We start from the raw sequence: 6,999 nt of genomic DNA on the forward strand, positions 1-6,999 counted from the left end.
ATCTGCAGAAACAGGCAGACATGTTGTTGACCCGTCACTAAGCTCTACCACCCCCTTGGTTATTGTTGCTATGCCTGTGAAGCTTTCCATCCTCACAGAGCATGAAGCCAGTTTACAGTGATATGGTGGTTATTTCAGAAACAACGGGTCCTTGATGTCAACGGCAGACAAGAGCAGACGTCTCATTTTTAGTCAGCGACCATCACTAAAGAAATTAACAAAAAGAATTGAGGGTAAATTTCCTTATATCACATTTGATATTGATTAATTAACAACTGACATATTATTCAACAATAAATACAAAAGGTTAAAACACATTTGCGATGGCTACGTTCATGATACCGTACAAACTCAGTGTGGTGGAATGATATAGAAAAGACAAAAGCTAAAAGTCTTCTCAGGTAAACTTCCTAAATCCAACACAGGACACTGCTGCAACCTGTGACCTCACACAATAATACTGATAATAATGATAATGATAATATGCTAACTCTTGGCTTTGGAAGTACCACGAGGTAACTGTCGTAGGCAATCAGTTAGTTAATAATGTGTAATCTAATGTTGGCCACCTGTGTTAAAGCAGATAAACTGTTTCATGAGTTACTTCACTTCTTCCCAACTATTTAAAGTCTAAGTGATAAATGTTCGCTCTTGCAAATGCACAGCTTGACAGGTCTGCTGTGCAGTTGCAGTAAAAATTGGACAATTCCTGTTTGTATGAGGATTAGGAAATTAGCAAAATGGTCATGTATCATCATCCATTATAATAATAATAATAATACCAACTTTTCAAAACTTCAAAAATCTATAAACACATAAAAAGATTGGCTGGAATAAAGATAGATGAAGGAAAAACAAACAAAAAGAAAGCAAAAAAGATGTGGACTTTTCCCTATCGTTTTGTTTTGATGTTGTTTCTTTTTTCCTTTTTTTTCTTAATTTTTTTTTTTTACAATTTAAATAATATAATTATTTTTTCATTAATTAATGATATAATAATATATGGAGGCCTGACTTCACTTTGTCTTTTACAGTAGCTAAGCTGTAACAGAACTGCAGCTCTGCCATCTAATCAAGGTTTCAAGGTTTAGTACAAAACTCATGCTGGACTTTATTAAACACGTTATTAGGCCATGTTACTGTGAAGCACCTCACAAAGGGAAGACAAGAAAATTAAAACTTTTTTTTTGCAGTTTTAGATAATTAAAGTCATGCATGCTGGGTCATCGCAAGAGCCAGTCCTTTGTGCTCTGATTGGCTTAATTAGCTTTTGAAGTAGAAAATTACTCCCTCAATGAGATTGTGTGATATTTGAGAGTGTGAGGAGAAGGACTTAATCAAATATAATCAGAGTGGAATAATTAGCACTTATCTAGACCATAACGATACAATGGAATATTCTTTACAATGAGAAATACCAGCTTACGGGTCCGTGGGTGGATCAGAGACATATTGCAAAGATGCTTTGTACCTGATTGAACTCTCTAATGTACAGAAATGTGTTTCATGCCCTTTTTTCGCCTCAGCAGTCTTTTGTGTGTCTGTGCCTTTGTCACTCTCATATGGCAAGAGTCTCCTCAGATGCAAATAATGAAAAATGAACATGATAGACATTGTTTTAATGGTTCCTTGCTGGATTGAAAGCTGCTCTCACATGTTGAGGCGGCACCGCGACCGTCAGTTCCAACAGAACAAACCTGCTGAATCCAGAGAGATGCAGCTTCCTTAGTGATGGCGAACAAAATACAGTGTATAATACAGTATATTCAAGCCTGTTTCACATCAGACCAGCCAGTAATGGCAGCAGTTGCAGTGGGAGACTGTATGAACAGATGACTGAGCCAGTCATATGCACACACATCTCTCAGTTGCTCAGTTGTCATGGGGACCCAGCTGACTAAAATAACCATTGTTCTTTGTTCAAACACCTGTACTGCTCCTCCCTTACTTCTCTCATTCTTTTATTTCATTATTTTAACTCCCTTTTCCCCCCTCCCTCTATAAATCCATCCGTCCATCCATCATCTTCAGCCTCAACCCAACATTAGCTGGACTCACAAATACAAATTATCGTCCCCATGTTTCACTTCATTTTTTCTTTCTAAGTGCATTTGGCCGACTGAGAGCTCTGCTCCTCTCCTCACTCCTTTCTTTGTTAGTTTTTCAGTCGCTACTCTTTTCCTTCCTAAATGTACCTCATTGAACTGGATTCACCTCTTTCTTAACACACACACACACACACACACACACACACACACACACAGACGTACAGATACACAAGCTCCTACATACACACATTTAAACACAGAAAAAAACACTAGACACAAGCAGAGAATACACACACACACACACACACACACACACACGAACGCAATGGGGACACACAGTGCCAAATCCACTTAACCAAACCACTCTCTTCCTGAAAACGGCTGATTTGAGCCCCCGCAGCCCATAATCATCCAATCAGGGACAGAGCAATCTCCTCCCCACTGGGCCTATCAGAGCCCTTCGTTCAGCTTCCACTGTTCCTGCAGTGATGGCAAAATGGAGTCGTGTTCAGAGCATCCTGCCACTCATTCTGGGCATGTTCAGAGGGACTATCCCTCGCTAGGACTTTGCAGTTCATTTAAATAGTTCTCTGTGGTGCACCAGACTGCTGTATAAAAGTGCACATTGCAAAAGGCGTCCAGTCAAGATCGAATATCTCTATTTTTGCTCCAGCTCTTTGCTGCAAATACTGGTCGTCTGATTTCTGATTGATTTCAATCATTCACCACAACATATAGAGAATTTATGTTTTCATCGATGGATAGATTTAAAGTGAAAAATGTGCCCTTAACATGTATTTATTCACAGCAAAGTAAGTGAATGAATCACCTTGCAACAAAGGGAATGGAAATTAAACTTTGTCTTTGTTAGCAATTTTGGGTTGTTAAATGTGGTGCATGCTGGGTCATGGCTACAGCCAGTCCTTTGTGCTCTGATTGGCTTAATTAGCTTTTGAAGTAGGAAATTACCCCTTCAATGAGATTGTGTGATTTCTAAGAGTGTGGAGAGAAAGACTTAATCAAATATAATCAGGATGGAATAATTAGGATTTTTATCTGTAGCGTAAAGTTACAATATACTATGCTTTTTAATGAGGAATGCCCCAATTATAGGGCTGCTGATGTATGGTGGTAAAATTATGCTTCGTACTTTATTCGAGCATACAAAATGAAATGGCTTTGTGTGTGTGTGCATTTGTATTTGTGATACATCTTTATGTTTTGCTTCCTTTTCCTTTCATGTTGTCCATTAAGGAGGCACCTTTTTACATGGGCAGAATTGTGCATCCAATTCAATTTTAAGATCTATTTGACCAACTGAAAGCTGCATAGATGCAGGATTATAGGCTTTTAGCTTCCACTGATAATGCCTGTGTGAAAAACACAGATATCCAAAGAGAGGGTGATGAGAGTCAGATGAATGGACAGATAGAGGTGGACCAAGGAGATGGAGCTTTGCCTTTGACAGAGGAGAAGTAAAGTGCGTTGTGTGAGTGGTCGAAGGTTGTTGTCACGGTGATAACAGCTCCAAAGTGTCTCTTGTGTTTGGGCTGATATTGCCATCTGTTCATTTCAGTGTCGTGAAAACAGCCTCTAACATGCTTCATGTGATACAGGGTAAAGAAAATGAGTGCAGGCTTTTAGAAATAAAAAAATAAAAAGCAGGAATGAGAAGGAGGGTGGGTTGAATTAGCTTTATATCCGTGTCTCTGACAGTGAAAAGGGACATAATTAGAGATAAGCAATCTCCCCTCCATATCCCTCTGTCTTTCACTACCTTTACTCTGACTCAACCCCCATCTCAATCACTCTCCCTCTCTGCCCATCTCTCAGATGTTTTTGTCCATTTGATTTTCTCCTTTTCATGCTCCATAATGGCACATTGAGAAACCTCCATCCACCCTCATCCCCGTCCTCCTTCTCTCTTCCATTATCCCCCTTTTTGTCCTCTACTCTTTCCTCTTCCTCCTCCTCCTCTTCCTCCTCCTCCACCTCCACCTCCTTCCCGCCTGCCCCATCTCTCACTTTCCACCTCTCTCTATCTCATTACTCCGCGGGGGCCACCATGCTGTGAACCTGGCCATCAGTAATGGCTCATGGCCCCAGCGGATGGGAGACTGCAAATGTAGCACAGATGAAATATTAGGTGGTGACTGGGATTGTGTAAATCAATGGCTTATGAAGGCTGACCGGGCTCCTTCATCCTCTCTCACATACACATCTGAGGCTTGGCCTGTTCTTCCTATTATCCTTCTCTCCATGGGTAACCCTCACTTTCTCTTTGTTTGTAAATCACTCCCTCTCTGTTCTTTGTCTATCTCAGTTCATCATTAACATCCCACTATTTTCTCTCTACTTCATTTCATAAAAAAAATACCCTCTCTCCCTCCTCCGTCTCCCCCTCAGTGTATGTCCCCCCCCCCCCCCCCCACTTGATGGGATTTGATAATGAGGGCCATGACTTGGTCCTCATTTTTAGCCTCTTCCCTCTCTTCCTCCTCCTCCTCCTCCTCCTCCTCTTATCTGCCTCTCTTTGCAGCAGAAGGTAGATAATGGGGATCAGAGAGTGTCTGTCTCTTCCATTAAAGCCCCTGTAGGTTCATAAACCAAATCACAAATCAAACAAAAGTGCAGAGCTGGAGCAGAAAGACTCCAGATTATAGCAGCCGAGCCTCCGAATAGGGTTTAGTAATGTTGCCATGAAATTAGTGAGGGATCCACCAAAATGGCATTTAAAAAATAACTATAAGGTGCTCACGAATGACTTTAATGTGGTCGGAGGTCAGGCAGTCATTTGCACAGGTTGTACATTTGCAGACCTAATAACCACAAGTTGTAAGCAAAAGTCAGCAAACAGGAGCCTGCACACATGTTCTGCACTGCAGTCATGAATGTGCTGAAGCTCATCAGCAGTTCATGATGCTGTTGCTACTCCCTTATCGGAGCCACTGATGAATGCACATTAATTTAATTTCAGTTTGTTTGTCTATTATCCGTCCGGAAGTCCCATGATCCTTCTTTTTCTTTTTCTTTTTCTTTTTCTCTTTTATTCACTTTCTCAGCTGTATCCATCTTTTTCTCTCTTCTGTCTCCCTTATTTATTTATTTTTACTTTCTCTCTGCCTGCTTCTCCATGATTAGCAATTAGTGTGGAAGCTATAGGCTACTCAAGTTCATGTTGGAGATAAATTACTGGTTAATTAATGACAGAATTATTAATTGTACATTTCTGGCTGCCTTTGTTCTGCTTGTCTATGAAAACCACGTTCCCATGGTTAATTACACAGTGGCCTGTGCTTTACATAAAAAAGTAATTGTGCAAAAATATGAATTGGTTGTCTGTTGTTTAATGCAGACACACATTCAGAGGCAGAATTAGTGGTTCAAACATTTTAATAAGGAGGTACACACTCTATGGTAATGTAAATTACTTTTTGCCATTGGCAGGTACAGTACTCGTTGGCTTACCTCAACAAAGCCTTGTTGATGTCATGGTGAACTGATTAGCATGTTCATGTAGGTAACAAAGAAGAAAATGTCATTTAAAAAAAGCTTTGCATTGTTTATTAGTTTGGGGTCTTTAGCCAAATGTATTGAAACTGCTGAATGTGACTTGGGGCATTGTCAGCACCTACCAGACAGCCTTGCTGCTTTGTTAATTTGTGAAATAAGCGCTAATGGGAAGAGTCGATTCACTGTGGAATCAACTTCAACACCTTCTACAGCTGCTTCACAGTTAGAGCTAACACTGGCAAAACACTGGCACTTTTTAAAGTTCTTCTCCAGGGGCTGGAAGCACATCTTACCTCCTCGCTGAGAAATCTGAATCAGGCCTTGTGCCCCACCCACCACCACCGCTGGTGCTTGGTTCCAGGTGGAGGAGCAGAGAGTATGTAGATGGTTGGTGAAGGAAACAGACTCAGCCACACAGTTCCTTTGTCAGACCCAGATTCAGCAGTTTGTTGATGGAGTGAGGAGTTTGTTGTGCACCAAAAGTGGTTTGTTGAACTTGTAACTGGCAGTGGCTGACACAGTGATAGTGGCTGTGCTAAGGCAAACTCTAGCTCTCTGCCCTGACAAGGTTTCTGTGACAGGTGAAACAGCAGAGTGTGAGCCTCAGTCAGACCTAGACTCAGATGAAGAGTTTGTTGTGGACCAAAATCAGCGACTAGAAGATGTTATTAGGTTGGTGCAGGTAGCATCTTTTATTTGTTTATGTTGTTTGTTAGCTCGCAACTGGCAGTGGCTGACACATTGTTAGTGGTTATGGCTAATATAAACTCTGGCCCTCTGTATTGGGTTTATTTAGCCCCACCACCCGACCCCGCAACTTGACAGGCTTGGTTCCATAGATTATATGATGTATGAATCCCTGATTGTCTGAATCCATTTTTATGAGACTGCCATTGGTTCATTGTAGTTTCAACTGGAAATACACAGTCATGACGAATGATAATTTCACTCAAGATATGTCTTGTATTATATGAACGTGTGTGTGTGTGTGCGTGTGTGTGTGTGTGTGTGCGAACACTTACCAAATGAACACTCCTATCATAATTACATCTCAGTCTTAGCTGTACTCGTGTTAACTAGTTTAACTTTATAATGATATTTTTGATACACACACTTTCAAAATGCCCTCAATCAACTGTAAAAAAAAAACAAAAAAAAAAAACAATCAATATGTTCTTATTCCACAGTCTCTCTGTGTAAATGTAAAAATGAAATGTCATTGTACAAAATAACCTTGACTGTAGCATTCTCAAATGTCACCACATATTTGTATTAGTGTTGTTCTGTGTTTGAATCAGGCTAAATAGCCTCGGTGCTTCGTGTCGCTAATCGTCCAGCAGTTCCCTGTCTGCAGGAAAACTGTTGCACTTTAGGCAGTTCACAAAATTCCAGGCACATGTAATCATTGATTGCCTGGAAATGTCAAGAAAAGGCTATT

Source organism: Trachinotus anak, unplaced genomic scaffold, assembly GCF_046630095.1.
Source record: "Trachinotus anak isolate AG129_WGS33_773 ecotype Australia unplaced genomic scaffold, CSIRO_AGI_Tana_v1 ptg000039l, whole genome shotgun sequence".
NCBI lineage: Eukaryota > Metazoa > Chordata > Actinopteri > Carangiformes > Carangidae > Trachinotus > Trachinotus anak.